Source organism: Carcharodon carcharias, chromosome 5 (genome assembly GCF_017639515.1).
Source record: "Carcharodon carcharias isolate sCarCar2 chromosome 5, sCarCar2.pri, whole genome shotgun sequence".
In the NCBI taxonomy this organism is placed as follows: domain Eukaryota; kingdom Metazoa; phylum Chordata; class Chondrichthyes; order Lamniformes; family Lamnidae; genus Carcharodon; species Carcharodon carcharias.
The window spans coordinates 27,264,722-27,283,380 of record NC_054471.1 but is presented as its reverse complement, the minus strand read 5'-3'; the positions used below and the strand labels follow the sequence as shown (position 1 = coordinate 27,283,380).

Here is an 18,659-nt window from a genome sequence, read left to right as displayed (position 1 = left end):
TGAGCATTTGGGAAACAGTGGCAGAATCCATGCTGGATTTACGAAAGGGAAATCATATTGACAAATCTATTGGAATTTTTCGAGAATGTAACTAGTAGAGTTGTTGAGGGGAAGCCAGTGAATGTGGTTTATTTGGGCTTTCAGAAGGCTTTCGACAAAGTCCTACATAAAAGCTTAGCACGTAAAATTAAAGCGCATGGGATTGGGGGTAGTGCATTGAGATGGATAGAAAACTGGTTGGCAGACAGGAAACAAAGAGTAGGAATAAACGTGTCTTTTTCCGAATGGCAGGCAGTGACTAGTGGGGTACAGCAGGGATTGATGCTGTACAGCAGGGATTGATCCCAGCTATTCATAATATATATTAATGATTTAGATGAGGGAACTAAATGTAATAGCTCCAAATTTTCCGATGAGACAAAGCTGGGTGGGAGGGTGAGCTGTGAGGAGGATGCTGAGATTTGGACAAGCTGAGTGAGTAGGAAAATGTATGGCAGATGCAGTATAATGTGGATAAATGTGAGGTTATCCACTTTGGTAGTAAAAACACCAAGGCAGACTATTATCTGGCTATAAATTGAGAGAGGGGAATGTACAACAAGACCTGGGTGTCCTCATACACCAGTCGCTGAAGGTAAGCATGCAGGTGCAGCAGGCGATAAAGAAAGCAAATGGTATGTTGGCCTTCAAAGCGAGAGGATTCGAGTACAGGAGTACAGATGTCTTGCTGCAATTATACAGGCCCTTGGTGAGACCACACCTGGAGTATTGTGTGCAGTTTTGGCCTCCTTATCTGAGCAAGGATGTTCTTGCTTTAGAGGGAGTGCAGCGAAGTTTTACCAGACTGATTCCTGGGATGGCGGGACTGACGTTTGAGGAGAGATTGAGCCAGTTAGGATTATATTCACTGGAGTTCAGAAGAATGAAGGGGGGGGGGGGGATTTCCTAGAAACCTATAAAATTCTAACAGGACTAGACATGGTAGATGCAGGAAGGATGTTCCCGATGGTGGGGAGTCCAGAACCAGGGGTCACAGTCTGAGGATACGGGGTAAGCAATTTAGAACTGAGAGGGGGAGAAATATCTTCCCCAGAGAGTGGTGAACCTGTGGAATTCGCTGCCATAAAGTCGTTGAGGCCAAAACATTGTATGTTTTCGAGGAGTTAGATGTAGCTCTTGGGGCGAAAGGGATCAAAGGATATGGGGAGAAAGCAGGAGCAGGCTATTGAGTTGGATGACCAGCCATGATCATAGTGAATGTTGGAGCAGGCTCGAATGGCCTAGTCCTGCTCCTATTTTCTATGTTTCTATGAAAGTAATAAAGTCTAAATCAGGATTATTGTTCATGTATGTGAATGCACAGAGTGTGATAAATAAGATTGGTGAGTTACAGGTGCAGATTGCCATGTGGAAATACAATGCTGTGCCTATAACAGAGACCTGGAGGTCTGGGTGTTAAATATTCCTGGATACAGGGCATTCAGGAAAAATAGGAAAGAAACGAAAAGGGGAGAGGTAGCAGTAGTATGGAGAGCATTGCAGTGTTGAGAGAGAGGTTGTCCCAGAGGGATCGAGGACAGAATCTCTTTTACTTGAGCTAAGGAACAGAAAAGGTACAATTGTATTTCTTGGTGTGGTTCATAGACCACCTGCTAAGGATACAGAGGATCAAGTTTGCAAGGAAATTAGATGTGCAAAAATTATAGAGTAGCTATAATGGGACACTTTCTATATCTGACTATAGACTGGGATAGCAGTAGTGTGAAGGGCAGAGAGCAGCAAGAGTTTCAGGAGTGTTCAGGAAAATTTTCTACAGTTCGTTTCCAGTACAACATGGAAGGAGGCTGGTTCTTGGGAATGAGGTGGATCAAGTGTCAGCGGGAGAACATTTTGGGGACAGTGATCATTGTATCGTGAAGTTTAGGTTGACTATGGATAAGGTCAAAGGACAACACAGAGCAAGAATAATTAATTGGGGGAAAGCCAACTTCAGTGGGGTAAGAATGGGGTTGGGCCAGTTAAATTGGGGTGGATGGGGAAAAAAAATAGCTGAACAATGGGCTACCTTCAAAGAAGAGAGTTTGGGCACATTCAAGAAATAGGCACACTTTTTCTTTCTAAATTTCAATGACAGATGTCAGGTGGAAAATACAATTGATAACCAGGCTGAATATAGAAGGTTCAAGAGGGGAGGTGAAAAAGCAAATAAGAGAAGGGGAGGATTGTGAAAAGAGACAGGCAGCTAACCTAAAATGGAATCCCAAAGTCTTCTATAGGATAAAAATAGTAAAAGGGTGCTAAAAGGACGATTAAGGCCAATTAAGGACCAAAAAGGGGGATTTGCTTATGGAGGCATAGCTGAGGTATTAAATGAATATTCTGTACCTGTCTTGACCAAGGAAGAAGATGCTACCTGGGCCATGGTGAAAGCGGAGGGAATTCAGACACCAGAAGGGTTTAAAATTGATGAGTAGGTATTGGATAGGCTGTCTGGACTTAATGTTAATAAGGCACCAGGACCGGATGAAATGCATGCAATGAAACTGAGCGAAGTGAGAGTAGAAATTGCGAAGGCACTGGCCATAATTTTGAAGTCTCACTTAGATTTGGGTGATGCCAGAGGACTGGAGAATTTACAAAGATACGATTAGGAGCAGGAGTGGGCTACTTGGCCCATTGTTCAGTAAAGTGTGTAAAGATAAGCCCGGCAATTACAGGCCAGCCAGTTTAACTTCAGTGTTGGGGAAATTTCTAGAAACAATTTTTGACGGGATTAATAGTCACATGAACAAATGCGTGTTATTTAAGGAAAGCCAGCATGGATTTCTTAAGGGAAAATTATGTTTAACTATCTTGCTGGGCAATGCTGGAATGTCTAATACAGGCAGGAATTATACAGTAAATGGCAGAACCCTTAAGTGCATCGCCAGGCAGAGGGATCTGGGTGTACAGGTCCACAGGTCACTGAAAATGGCAACGCAGGTGGTTATGGTAGTCAGGAAGGCATATGGCATGCTTGCCTTCATTGACAGGGGTATTGAGTATAAAAGCTGGGAAGTCATGCTGCAGCTGTATAGAACCTTGGTTGGGCCACACTTGGAATATTGCATGCAATTCTGGTCACCACATTAACAGAAGGATATGGACGTGTTGGAGAGGGTGCAGAGCAGGTTTACCAGGATGCTGCCTGGTCTGGAGGTTATTAGCTATGAGGAGAGGTTGGAGAAACTTGGATTGTTCTCACTAGAGCGACGGAGATTGAGGGGCGACTTGGTAGACGTTTACAAAATTGGCATGGACAGAGTAGATAGACGCTTTTTCCCAGGGTGGAAGGGTCAATTCTAGGGGACATAGATTTAAGGTGAGAGGAGAAAACTATAAAGGTGATGTGTGGGGCAAGTTTTTTTGCGCAGAGGGTAGTGAGTGTCTGGAATTCGCTGCCAGAGGAGGTGGTGGAAGCAGGTACGATAGTGGTATTTAAGAGGCAGCTTGACAAATACATGAATAGGATGGGAATAGAGGGGTACGGACCCCGGAAGTGCAAAATGTTTTAGTTGACGGGCAATATGATCGGTGCAGGCTTGGAGGGCCGAAGGGCCTGTTCCTGTGCTGTTCTTTGTTCTAGTTAGTAGCGGTCGTGGGTTGGCAGGTACTGCCTGAGGATCCATGGTGAGTTCCTGCAGTGCATCTTGTAGATGGCACACACAGCTGCTGCTGTTCATTAGTGGTTGGGAGTGAATGTTTGGAGATGAGGCACCAATCAAGCAGGCTGCTTTGTCTTGGATGGTGTCAAGCTTCTTGAGCATTGTTTGAGCTGTACTCACCTCGGCAAGTGGAGAGTATTCCATCACACTCCTGACTTGTGCCTTGTAGAGGGTGGACAGGCTTTGGAGAGTCAGGAGGTGAGTTACTCTCCGCAGGATTCCTAGCTTCTGACCTGCACTTGTAGCCACTATACCTATATGGCTTAGTCCAGTTCAGTTTCTGCTCATTGGTAACCCCAAGGATGATGATAGGGGATTGTGACGGTAATGCCATTAAACATCGAGGGGTAATGGTTAGATTCTCTCTTGTTGGAGATGGTCATTGCTTGACACTTGTGTGGCACGAATGTTACTTGCCACTTATCAGCCCAAGCCTGGATATTGTTCAAGTCTTGCTGCATTTGGACATGGGCTGCTTCAGTATCTGAGGAGTCATGAATGATGCTGAACATTGTGCAATCATCAGCAAACATCCCCACTTCTAACCTTATGATGGAAGGAAGGTCATTGAAGCATCTGAAGATGGTTGTGCCTAGGACACAACCCTGAGGAACTCATGCAGTGATGTCCTGGAACTGAGATGATGCCCCTCCAACAACCACAACCCTCTTCGTGTGTGCTAGGTTTGACTCCAACCAGTGGAGAGGATTCCCCCTGGTTCCCATTGATTCCAGTTTTGCTGGGGCTCCTTGATGCCATACTCAGCCAAATGCTGCCTTGATGCCAAGGGCAGATGCTCTCTCCTCACCTTGGGAGTTCAGCTCTTTTGTCCATGTTTGAACCAAGGTTGTAATGAGGTCAGGAACTGAGTGGCAGAACCCAAACTGAGCATCAGTGAGTAGCTTATTACTAAGCAAATGCCACTTGATAGCATTGTTGATGACCCCTTCGAGAGCAGAATAATGGTGCAGTACTTGGCTGAGTTAAACTTGTCATGCTTTTTGTATGCAAGGTATACCTGGGTATGTGCAAAATAAACTACCCCTCTTATTTTACCTTACCTCGAGTGTGCTGTGGATTTATTAATAAAGGATTGGGTTACTCAAACTGATGGGTTGAGGAAAATACACCACCACTTTATAAAGGAGGAAAACAATAATCAAAAATATCATTTCTGTTTATGGATGGGGAGTGAGTGTAGAAATCAGGACTATTCTAAATTAAGTCCCCTCCTGTCCCAAATAGATCATTCACTTTGCAGCCATCTTCAGCTGACTTGCAAACAGTTCAGTCTTTTGCATTCGTGCTGGGCCTCACTATCATTGAAAATGAGGTTGTTTTTGGAACCACCTTCTTTGGTTAGTTTTATTATCCACCACCATTCACAACCAGATTTGGCAGGATAACAGATCTTTGATCTGATAGGCTGGCTGTAGAATTCTGCCTCAACTGCTTTCCCTGTTTATCTTACATGTAGTTGTGTTGTGGCTTCACCAGTTTGAGCCTCCTTTGTAGATGAGTCTGGTGCTGTTCTTGGCATGTTCTTCTTCATTGAACTGGGGTTGGTCTCATGACTTGGTCATGGTGGAGTGTGGAATATGCCAGGACATGAAGTTATAAATTGTGCTGGAATAGTTCCAAACTGCTGGTGGTCTACAGCGCCTTGTGGATGCCCAGTTTTGAGCTGCTAGACCAATTCTGAATCTATCTCATTTTATACATTGGTAATGCTACACAACATGTTGGAGGGTGTCCTCAGCCTGAAAATGGAACTTGTCTCCATTTGGACTGTGTGGTTGCCACCCCTACCAATACTGTCATGGACAGATGCATCTGTTGGCAGGTAGATTGGTAAGGGCAAGGTTTAAGAAGGCTTTTCCCTCTTGTTGGTTCCCTCATCACCTGACACAGGCTCAGCCTGGCAGCTATATCTTTCAGAACTTGGCCGGCTTGGTCAGCAGTGATGCCATCAAACTATTCTTGGTGATTTTATTTTTAATTTGTTCATGGGATGTGGGTGTTGCTGGCTAGGCCCCCAATATCCTGTGCTCTTGCTACCCTCAATGCTTCTTCCAAGTAGTGTTCAACATGGAATACAGATTCATCAGCTGAGGAAGGGCTGTAGGCAGTAGTCAACAGAAGGCTCCCTAACCCATGTTTGACCTGATGCTATAAGACTTTGTAGGATCCAGAATTAGTGTTGAGGGCACCCAGGTGATTTTGTAGCATGTTCTGCTGGGGGAATTGAGATATTGGGGAAGATGATCAAAAGCTTGTCAAAGGGATAAGCTTTAGGGAGTGTCTTAAAGGAGGAATGAGCGGTAGCGATTCAGAAAGGCTTAGAGAAGGAATTTCAGAACTTAGAGCCTTAACAGCAGAAGGTATGACTGTCAATGGTGGATGAGAGAAGCCAGAATTAGAGGTGCACGGGTATGAGCGTTTAGGTCTGGAGGGATTTAAAACAGGTTTGAGAATTTAAAAATCGAGGTGTTGCTGAATCAGGAATTACTGTAGATAAGCAAGCAAGGTAGTGAGTGAGTGAATGGGTCGATGCAACTTTGAACATGAGCAGCAGAGTTTTGGGTGACCAGTTTGAGTAAAATAAGAGGCTTGCTAGGAGCAGATTGGAATCTTTGAGCCTAGAGGTAACATGGGTCTAGATGATGGTTTCAGCAGCAGATGAACTGAAACAAGGGTGGAGTTGGGCAATGATTTTGGTATGGAAATAGGTGATCTTAATGTTGTCGACAGCTGATCTCTGGTGAAATGGTGACACCAAGGTTGAAAACATTCTCGTAATAATATCTGACATGCACAGAATCTCAAACTGATCAGATAAACATAATATTGGCTCATACCCACAATGCTTTCAAGTCCCCTTTGCCAACTGGAACTAACTGGAAGAAATGGGTTGTTTATTGACTGCGGAAGAGGAAAAAATCATGAGAGTTATTTGTACGCTTCACTTAGCCTTTGCTGAGGACTGATAAGCCCTGTCTGCCACTTCAAGTAAGGCATTTTGTAGAAGCAAAATACAATAGATATTGAAAATCTTGAATAAAAACACAATGCTTACAATACTCAGCAGATCAGGTAGCATCTGTGGAGAGTGAATGTGCAGGTCACTAACCTATCTTCAGAACTGCATTTTGCATTATGGAAGGGTAAAAGAGGAAAACACTTTCTTTTATGCTAACTTTAAACATTTTTCCTTATGTAGTCAGCATTATATTGGCTGTACAACTGCAGTATTTTTAATTGGTTAGGATTAATTGTTCTGGACATCAAAAATAACTAAGTTACTACATTGTATAATAGTGTGGGCAGGTAGAAAATAACTGCTTTAATAGGCAAGTATATAAAGGCTATCTGTTGACGTCATTATACTATTCCAACAGTTGCAAGCTTGTACATCAAGTTATCATGGCTGTATATGTGAGGTGACATTTCAGCTTTGTGGAACTGTTAATGGTAGAGAGAGAAAATACTTGCTCAATGTATGTGTGCAATTCCAGTTATGTCATACTACTTTGAAGCTAGTTTTTAACCATCTGATTTTGACAGCCTAAAGTAAAAGTAGTCTCCCATTCCAATTCTTTGAAACACTGAACAATTATAGTTGAGCCTGTCAGGTCCTGGTACCCAATCTGTTGGCTGTTGTAATGGTGATTTTGATGATATATTGCTTTACTGAGCAATGCAGTCTTGGTGTTTTATAGGAACATAAAGAACATTGAACTTGGGGCCAAATGCTATTCCTGCTCCTTCAAGCCTGTTTCGTCATTCAAAATAATGACTGATTTGGTTGAGGTCTCAACTCTACTTTCTGTCTGCCCCCCCATTATCCTCGACTCCTTTGTCTATAAAAAATCTATCTAACTCGGCCTTGAATAATTTCAATGTCCCTGCCTTCACTTCACTTCTGGTGGAATAGAATTCCACGTACTAAAGATCCTCTGAGGGGAAAAAAAAATTCCTCATCTCTGCCTTAAATGGGAGACTCCTTATTCTTAAACTATGTCCCTTGTTCTGGTCTCCCCCACAAGAGGAAACATCCTCCTGGTATCCACCCTATCAATTCCCCATAGGACCTTATGTTTCAATAAGATCACCCCTCATTCTTCTAAACTCCAGTTGGCATAGGCCCAACCTGTTCAGTCTTCCTTCATAAGATGGTCCCTTCATCCCAGGAATGAGTTGAGTGAACGTTCTCTGAACTGCTTCTAATGCAATTATGAATTTATTTTCACATGAGACCAAAACTGTGTACAGTATTCCAGATGTGGTCTCACCAAAGCCGTGTATAGCTGCTCTAAACCCTTCCTACTTTTATATTCCATTCCTCTTGCAATAAATGCTAGCATTCAATTTGCCTTTCTAATCACTCGCTGTATCTGCATACCAGCTTTTAGTGATTCATGTACCATGACACCAAGATCCCTCTGTACCACCAAGTTCTGCAGTCCCTCCACTTAAAAAGTATACTGCTCATCTATTCTTCCTGCCAAAGTGGACAAGTTCACACTTGAGCTCACTTAACCTATCTATATCCCTTTGCAGACTCTCCACCTCCGCTTAACAACTTACTTACTTTCCTACATATCTTGGTAGCTAAATTTGCTGATGATGCCATTCATTGGGTTCCTTCATCCAAGTCAGTGTAACTACTGTCAGGGGACCCATAAACTACCCCCCGCAAGCGACCTCTCACCTTTCCTATTTCTTATCTCCTCCCAAACTGATTCTACATCTTGCTCTTTCAAGCTAAGGTCATCTCTTGCTACTGAACTAATGACACCCATAATTTACAGAGCTACCCCAACAACTTTTCCAAGCTTCCTATCTTCAATATTTAGGACCCAGCTTTGGACACCCTGCAACCACGCTTCTGTAATGTCAGGTCATACGTATTTATTTTTAATCTGTGCTAGCATTTCACCCATTTTGTTATGAATGCTGCACACATTTGGATACAGAACCTTTAACTCTGTCTTTTTACCATTTTTGCAATCTCTGGCCTCACCTGGCACACACTTAAGTTTGTTTGCCCTGTCCCTTCTTGTCACGCTCTAGTGATCATTACCCAAATCTCTACCTTGCTCTATTACCTCATTGTTTATCTTTGATTTACCATATCTCCCCTCACATTATTCCTTCCCCCTACTATTTAAAAGTTTAAAGCCCTCTCTACCGCCCTAGTTACATGATTTGCTAGAACACTGGTCCCAGCATGGTTCGGGTGAAGCCTGTCCCAGCTGTACAGCTCCTACTTTCCCCAGTACTGGTGCCGGTATCCATGAATCGAAACCCATTTCTGCCATAACAGTCTTTGAGCCACGCATTCCTCTCTTTAATCGTATTTAGCCTACATCAATTTGCTCAAGGCTTAGGTGATAATCCAGAGGTTATTACCTTTTGTGGTTCTGCTTTTTAATTTGGCCCTGAGCTGCTCAAAATATCTAAGCAGGAACTCTTTCCTAGCCCAGTCTATGTTGTTGGTACGTGCGTGGATCACAACAGCTGAATCCTCCCTCCCTCCTCTCCCCCACCCCCTCCACCACTGCAAGTTCCTCTCCAGCCCGGAGCGGATATTCTGAACACCGGCATCAGGCAGGTAAAACAGCCGTCTGGGCTCTCGCTCTTGGCTGCAGAGAACTGTATCGATCCCCCCTGACTTACACTGACGCTATTACCACAACATTCCTATTTACTCCCCCAACTTGAATGGCTTCCTGTACCTTGGTGCCATGGTCAGTTCGCTCATCCACCTTGCAGCCCCTACTCTCATCCATATACGCTCAAGAACTGGAAACCTGTTGGACAGTTGCAATGGACTGAGGTTCCTCGAGTTCTACCTTCTCTATCCTCTTACCTGCCTTGCTAACAGTCACACCCTCCTCTTCCTGACCACTGACCAAATCAGACGATCCCATCCTAAGGGGTGTAACTGTCATCTGGAACAGTTTCCAGGTAACTTTCCCCATCTCTGATTATTAACATTGTCTGTAGAACAGGATTTGGATGTCACTAGCAAAGCTAGCATTTATTGCCCGTCCCTACTCGCCCTAAGGAGTTGGCTGTGGGCTGCCTTCTTAAGCCATTAGGTCCATCTTTGTAGCAATTTAATGACTTGTACTCCAGAGTTAACCATGCTCCTAGCCAAGCTGTTCCAGTACAGTTCCAACACCTGGCATCAACCTGACAATATGGAAAATTGCCCTATCCACAAAAAGGACAAATCAAATTTGGCTAATTACTACTGCATTAGTCTACTCTCAATTAGCAGCAAAATGATGGAAGGTGGTGTTGACAGTGCTGTCAAGTGATACTTGGATAGTAATAAACCTGCTCATTGATGCTCAGTTTGGATTTTGCCAGGGTCACTTGGCCCCTGGTCTTATTATAGCCTTGGTCCAAACATGGGCAAAAGAGCTAAACTTCAGAGGTGAGGTGAGAGTAATTGCCCTTGATGTCAAGGCAGCGTTTGTCAGTGTGGCATCAAGCACCAAGGAGCCCTAGCAAAACTGGAGTCAGTGAGAATCAGAGGGCGGGTGGGGGGTGGAAATTCTCCAGTGGTGGGAGTCATACCTAGCACAGAGTAAGATGGTTGTGGTTGTTGGAGGTCAATCATCTCAGTTCCAGGGCAGGAGTTGCTCAGAGTAATGTACTATGCCACATCATCTTCAACTGCTTCATCAATGACCTTTCCTCCATCATAAGGTCAGAAGTGTGGTTGCTTTCTGCACAATGTTTACAATTTGAACCTCTTCGGATACTGAAGCAGTCCATGTCCATGTGCAGCACGACCGAAAAGACATTCAGACTTGGACTGATGAGTGTTGAATAAGGTTTGTGTTGTACAAGTGCCAGGCAATGAACGTCTCCAGCAAAAGAGAATCTAGCTATCTCCCATTGCCATTGAATGGCATTACCATTTGAATACCCTACTATCAACACCCTGGGAGTTACCGTTGACCTGAAACTGAAGTGGACTAGCCATATAAATACTGTGGCTACAAGTGCAGATTAGAGGCTGGGAATTCTGCAGTGAGTAACTCACCTCTTGACTCCCTAAAATCTGTCTACTGCAAGGCGATGGAATACACTCCACTCCACTCACCTGGATAAGTGTGGCTCCAACAACACTCAAGAAGCTCAACACCATTCAGGGCAAAGCAGCCCGCTTGATTGGCACCCTTTCCACCGCCTTAAACATTTACTCCCTCCACCACCAATGAACAGTGGCAGCAATGTGTACCATCTACAAGATAACACTGCAGCAATTCACCATAGCTCCTTGAACATCACCTTTGAAAACCATGACCATTACTTCCTAGAAGGACAAGGGCAGCAGACATATGGGAACACCCACCACCTGGAAGTTCCCCTCCAAGCCACTCACCACCATGACTTGGAAATATATTGCTGTTCCTTCACTGTCACTGAGTTTAAAATCCTGGAACTCCCTCCCTAACAGCACTGTGGGTGTACCTACACCACATGGCTGCAGTAATTCAAGAAGGCAGCTCACCACTACCATCTCGAGGGCAATTAGCGATGGGCAGCAAATGCTGCCCTTGCCAGTGACATCTGCATCCCATGAAAGAAAATGAGTTCATATAAGTTAAGCATTTTAAAATATCTAGTGCTTCAAATGCGAATAATCTGATTTGAAATCACTTGGAGTTACTTCAGAAGTAATCTATTGTGCCATTTACTAGTTCCAGTAATGTGCTCAGAATCACAGTGCAGAAGAGGCCCTTCAGCCCATTGAGTCTGCAGCGACACGTGAGAAACACCTGACCTACCTACCTACCTAATCCCATTTACCAGCGTAGCCTTGAATGTTATGATGTGCCAAGTGCTCATCCAGGTACCTTTTACAGGATGTGAGTCAACCTGCCTCCACTACCCTCCCAGGCAGTGTATTCCAGACCATCACCACCCTCTGGGTAAAAAAGTTTTTTTGTCACATCCTCCCCCTTAAACTTCCTGCCCCTCACCTTGACCTTTTGTCCCCTCGTGACTGACCCTTCAACTAAGGGGAGCTGCTCCCTATCCACCCTGTCCATGCCCCTCATAATCTTGTACACTTCGATCAGGTTGTCCCTCAGTCTTCTCTGCTCTGACAAAAACAACCCAAGTTTATCAAACCTCTCCATCCCAGGCAACATCCTGGTGAATCTCCTCTGCAATCACATCCTTCCTACAATGTGGCTACCAGAACTGCACACAGTATTCCAGCTGTGGCCTGACCAAGGTCCTCTACAACTCCAACATGACCTCCGTACTTTTGTAATCTATGCCTCGATTGATAAAGGCAACTGTCCCAAATGCCTTTTTCACCACCATGCCCTTCCGTCTTCAGAGATCCATGGACACACATGCCAAGGTCCCTTTGTTTCTCAGAGCTTCCTAGTGTCATGCCGTTCATTAAATACTTCCTTGTCAAATTACTCCTTCCAAAGTGTATCACCTCACACTTTTCAGGGTTAAATTCCATCTGCCACTTATCTGCCCATTTGACCATCCCATCTCTATCTTCCTGTAGCCCAAGACACTCAACATCACTGTTAATCACCCAGCCAATCTTTGTGTCATCTGCAAACTTACTAATCCTACCCCCCACATAGTCATGTATGTCGTTTATATAAATGATGAATAATAGGGGACCCAGCACAGATCCCTGTTGCACACCACTGGATACTGGCTTCCAGTCACTAAAGCATCCTCCTGTCATCACCCTCTGTCTCCTGGAACTAAGCCAATTTTGAATCCGCTTATCAAGTTACCCTGTACCCCATGTGCATTTGCCTTCTTTATAAGTGTCTCATGTGGGGCTTTGTTGAAATCCATATAAACTACATCAACTGCACTACCCTCATCTACACACCTGGTCACCTCCTCAAAAAATTCAATCAAATTTGTTAGGCCTGACCTCCCTCTGACAAAGCCATGCTGACTATCCCTGATTAAACCTTGCCTCTCCAAGTGGAGATAGATTCTGTCCTTCTGAATTTTATCCAATAGTTTCCCTACCACTGACGTGAGATTCACTGGTCTGCAGTTCCCTGGCTTATCTCTGCAACTCTTCTAAAATAGCAGAACCACATTAGCTGTTCTCCAGTCCTCCAGCATCTCCCCCATAGCCAGAGAGGAATTAAAAATTTGGGTCAGAGCCCCTGCGATCTCCTCCCTTGCCTCCCTCAGCAACCTGGGACACAAATCATCCAGACCTGGAGATTTGTCCACTTTTAAGCCTGCCATCATCTCCAATACCTTGTCACTCCCTTTATCACTTTGCTCAAGAACCTCGCAGTCTCTCTTCCTGAGTTCCATACCTTCACCCTCGTTCTCTTGATTGAAGACAGATGTGAAATATTTGTTCAACACTCTACTGATGTCCTCTGGCTTCACCCGTAGATTGCTCCCTTGGTCCCTAATGGACCCTACTCTTTCTCTGGTTATCCTCTTGCCATGGATATACTTATAGAATATCTTGGGATTTTTCCTACTTTTACCAGCCAGAGCTTTCTCATATCCCCTCTTTGCTCTCCTAATTGCTTTCTTAAGCTCCACTCTGCACTTTCTGTACTCCATGAATACCTCCGCTGATTTGCTCCCCTTGTACCTGCTAAAAGCCTCTCTTTTTCCTTCTCATCGTATCCTGAATATCCCTGATCATCCATTATTCTCTGGGCTTATTACTCCTTCCTATCACCCTAGAGGGAACATGTTGAGACTGTACCCTCCCCATTTTGTTTTTGAATGCTCCCCACTCCTCCTCTGTGGATTTCCCCACAAGTAATTGTTCCCAATCTAACTTGGCCAGATCCTGCCTTATTTTACTAAGATCCAAAACACTTTTTTTGCACCTTGTCTATTTCTTTGTCCATAAAAAGCTTAAATTGTACCATGTTGTGGTCGCTATCACTAAAATGTTCCCCCACCACCACCTCAGCCACCTGTCTGGCTTCATTCCCTAGAATTAGGTCCAGCACTGTGCCATCCCTTGTTGGACCCTCTGCATGTTGACCTAAAAAGTTGTCCTGTGCACATTTCAAGAAATCCACTCCATCCAAGCCCTTAACACTGTCTATTCTAATTAATGTTGGGAAAGTTGAAATCACCTAATATAACCCTATTATTGTTTTTACATGCCTCTGCAAATTGTGCACGTATTTGCTCCTCAATTTCCCGCTGACTGTCTGTCTGGGGGTCCAAAATAAACACCTAACAATGTGGCTGCCCCTTTTTTATTCCTAGTCTCTACCCACAAAGCTTCATTCAATGCCCCCTCCAAGATTTCATCTCACCTTACTTCAGTAACTGACTCCTTAACTAATAATGCAACGCCTCCTCCTCTTTTACCTCCTCCCCTGTCTTGCCTGAAGATTCTATATCCTGGAATGTTGAGTTGCCAGTCCTGCCCCCTGCAACCCCCCCCCCCCCGCCCCCTTCAACCACATCTCAGTGATGGCTACTATATCTCAATTCCAGGTGTCAATCCTCACCCTTAACTCATCCGCTTTACCTGTAACACTCCAGGCATTAAAGTAGAGGCCATCCAGCCTTCCCTAAACTCCCTTGAAACTTAATGCAGCTGTACTCCCTCTGACTTGATTGTTTTACTGTATTATGATGTGTCCCTCTTCTGCTAACATTGTGTCCCCTCTTCCTGCCGAATTAATTTAAACTCCTCCCAACAGCACTAGCAAACCCTCCCGCAAGGATCTTAGTCCCGCCCTGGTTCAGATGTAGACCGTCCCACTTGTACAGGTCCCACCTTCCCCAGAGAGGGTCCCAGTGATCCAGGAATCTAAAACTCTCCCTTCTGCACCAACTCTTGAGCCATGTATTCATCTGCGCTATTCTCCTATTTCTGAGCTCGCTAGGACGTGGCAGTGGGAGTAATCCAGAGATTACAACCCGAGAGGTCCTGCTTTTCAGTCTACTGCCTAACTCCCTGAATTCTTGATGCAAGACCTCATCCCTCTTTCTACCTATGTCATTGGTACCAACATGTACCATGACCTCTGCCTTATTACCCTCCCCCTTCAGGGTGCCCTGCAGCCGTTCAGTGACATCCTGGACCCTGGCACCAGGGAGGCAACACACCATCCTGGAGTCATGTTGACGGCCACAGTAGCGCCTATCTGTTCCCCTGGCTATAGAATCGCCAATTACTATTGCTGTTCCTCCCCTCCTGTACAGGCAGGCTGCTTGTGGTGCCAGAAGCTTGGCTTTGTCTGCACTCCCTGGAGGAACTAGCGACCTCATCAGCCTCCAAAATGGAATACCAATTTGCAAGCAGGACCCCAGGGGACTCCTGAGCTATCTACCTGTTTCTCTTGGACTGCCTGGTGGTCACCCAGTCTCTTCCTTCCTCAAGTCCCTGTGACCATCTCTCTAAATGTGCTATCCACGATGCTCTCACTCGCGGATGCTCCACAGTGTCCCCAGCTGCCGTTCCAGCTCTGAAACCCGAGCTTCCAGGAGCTGCAACTGGACATACCTTCTGCACACATGCTGGTCCCAGGCACTGGAAATTTTCCCGACTTCCCACATGGAGCACACCACGGCTTTGAGCTCTCCTGCCTTGACTTATCCCTTTAAATTAAACCTTTTAAATCAATTACTCTGGGGCCCTTCTTTCCTGATCCTCATTACTACAGAATATACAAACTATAAACCACAGAAAGACCTTAAACTATAAGCGATAAAAGTAGTAAATACTTACCCAACCTTACCCACTACTTACCAGTCATTTCTCTCCCTTGTAGCCTCTACAGCTGCAGCAGGGCAAGACCACTCTCTGAAGATTTAAGAAGTTGGATTGCAAAGAAAAAATGCAAAGAGCACCTCTTTTCCCCCTCTGCACCAAATTCCCACTGTGCACCAAATTGCCAATACCCACACTCACTCTGGCTGTGTCTCACTCAGGATGACGTCTCTCCCCTGCAAGTTCACTCACTGCACAAGTCAAGTTTCTTTGTAAATTATATTTTAATGCATAAGTTTTAAAACGTGCCTAATAGTGATGTGTACCTTTTTTTTAAAAAAAAGCTCAGTTTGAAGAGCCTCAAACTGCTACAAACAGGCATAATTGGAAAATCGCTATCAACATTTTCCAACATTTTTTTGTATGACACCTATTCATCTAAGTGCAAAGGCACTTTTAAATTTATTTGTGCAGTAACTTTAAGGAGCTAGCTTGTGATCAACCTGTACAGGCTACAGTTTAGAGGGAACATTCCTTGCCACATTTTTTATTTCAATCTGGGGGTTTGTGGAAGGGGCTGGCTTCCAAAACAACGTATTTTTTTTTAAACCAGCATTAAAGATCTCATAAATTCTATTTACACTTGACATAACTAGTGTTAAAACTTTGCAATGTTCTGAACTGGTTTGATTGATTTCAGCCAGCTTGCACTTATAAAACAATGGAAACTCTGGATCATGGTCTCCTGCCTCCACCACACAAACACTATCTCCCGTCACTGATTCCATCTCTCTCCCTGGCTACTGTCTTAGGCATCCTATACAACCCTGAGCTGATTTTCGGATCTCACTGTGTCTCCATCGCAAAGATTGCGAACATACACCTCGAATGTCATCTGCCCCTGCTTTACCTGCCTGTTGCTGAAACCATTACTCATTGTTTTGCTACCTCCAGACTTGAATATCCCAGTGCTTTCTGGGCCAGCTTCCCATCCTCCAACCTCTATACTCATGTAAAAGTCGAGTTTTTGAGACCAAAGTTTTAGGCATGAAATAGGGGTGTCGATTTATACACGAGTAATATTTTCTCAAGTGTTGAAATTTTGTGCTGGGATCAAGGTGTGCGCAACCCGATTAGCGCCATTTTGGAGCAGCCGCTCCCACTCCCAATGACGCTCTCCCACTCGCTGCTTCCCTGTCCGACTTTCTTGCTTGCAGCTCCTTTCACTCACTTCCTCCCTCTGGTGGCCCCTCTCCATTGCCCTTGCTCACAGCGAGCTTTCGGGAGAGGAAGCTAATCTGGTGTTTACGCCCCACTTGTCCATCACCCTTTCCTGTATTGACTCCCAATCCCTCAACAGCTCAACATTGTATTCTGCATCTAAATCTGTTCATAGTTTTGTACCGGCCTACCTTTGACATCCTATGGCTGTACTAACTGCCCCCACCATCCCCGTCCCAATCTTTCCATTTCTCATACTCTGGTGCCCTCTGCATCTTTAACCATCTGAGCCCTAAGTCTTAAATTACCTTCCTAAGATCTTCCACCTCTCTTTTAAGACCTTCTTAACTTTTCTCTGACTAAGTATTTGGCCACCTTTTTTTGGTTGGCATTCGTTTTTTCCTTTGTGAAGCATTGGGATATTTTTAAAGGGCCTCCTAAATGAAAGTTGTTCTAAGATGAACTCTCAAGGTTTAAACAATTCAGACTAAAATCATTATTCTGGTTCCATATTGTAAACCTATTTGAAATTGGACAATTTTAAAGGTAATGGAAGAACATAGATAACTGGGCAGGGTGAGGGTGGTGCATGTATGTAAATCTTTGAAGTGGTTAAAAAGTACCTGGATCTGCACCTTAAGTGCTGTAAGCTGCAGGGCTATGGGCCGGGTGCAGGAAGGTGGGATTAGAAAGGGCAACTGGATGTCCTTGGGCTGACATGGATGAGATGGGCCTCCTTCTGTGCTGTAACTTTTCTGTGGTAGGGCAAATTAAGATGGTTATTTAAGTGTTCAGGGTCCTTGCATATATAAACCAATATATCAAGTTCAAAAGCAATGATGTTTTGCTAATCCTTTATAAACCAATGGCTAGCTCTCAGCTGGAGTATTGTCTCCAGTTCTGAGAACCACACTTTAACGATGTCAAGACCTCAATGAGGGTGCAGTGGAGATTTTCTAGAATGTTGTTGGGAATTCTGTATTTGAGTTAAATGAAGGAGGGGGAGAAGCTGAGGTAGTTGTTCTTGGAACAAAGGTTAAAGACAAATTAATTGACTGGCTCAGGATCATTAAGCATTTTACTAGAGTAAATAAAAACTGTTTTCACTGGCAGGAGGGTCAATAATCGGAGGCCAGTTTTGGCAACAGACCCAGAGGCCAGATGAGGTTTTTTTTTGCATGATTACGATTATGTGCAATACACTGCACTGCTTGAAAAAGTGTTGGAGGCAGATTTAATAATTTTCAAAAGGGAATTGGGTGAATACTTAGTAGAAGATTTTTCACAGCTTTGGGAACAGGGAAGGGGAATTAGATTAATCTGATAGCTCTATGAAATAGTTGGTGCGGGCAGAATGGCCTCCTATACTGATCATTACATGATTCTATGTGTGGAACGATTTTTTTGCCAAGCCCTCCTTCAGTCTCGGGTATATGACTGAAGATTGAAGTTGAATATTGTTGCCCATTGTTTGCTTCCCTACCATAAACTGAAGGAGCATGCTGACTGATTCGATCAGCCAATCATTACCACGTATGGCCTACGTACCTGGCATCACACCAGCACTGAAATTCATACCCCACCATAGAGCAACGTTGTGCAGGCAAAATGCCTTCAAACAACTGAAGGAACAAGCTGTTTGCAATAGGCAAAGTACAGACTGTACTCAACCAGCCTGCACTTGCAAAACCCAGAACAGAACCCATATTGGCGGATGTGATTTACAATTGGGCAGCACTTCCAGACCAATCCTGACTGTACTAATAGCCTCACTAACAACCAATTTAAAATTGAGTCAAACTCGTAATGTGGCTTATTTGTCCTTGCTAGAAACCATATGCATTAATACATCAGGACCTGTTCGCTGCAAACAAAGGAACAACCCTTGTGCCTTTTTTTGGATTAACTGAGAACTTGGGGAGCCTATAGTTGCGTTCTCTATGGCAAAGCCTCAGCCAATCAGAGTCACCTTGCCAACCAGTCAGCACCCTTTTCACTGTAGTGTAACATAT

General features: G+C 44.3%; 1 protein-coding gene across 7 annotated transcripts in view; it reads left to right on the top strand.

Annotated features, from left to right (window-relative positions):
* Positions 1-18,659, top strand: part of LOC121277832 (CSC1-like protein 2) — a 290,835-nt gene that overhangs the window by 112,024 nt on the left and 160,152 nt on the right. The window contains exon 1 of one of the 7 annotated variants that reach the window (XM_041187508.1): positions 2,942-2,952. The exons of the other annotated variants lie outside the window; for them this stretch is intronic. The gene's annotated coding sequence lies outside the window, so the exon portion shown is untranslated. Of the gene's footprint in view, positions 1-2,941; positions 2,953-18,659 lie in introns of those variants that run through there. 7 annotated transcript variants of the gene reach the window in all.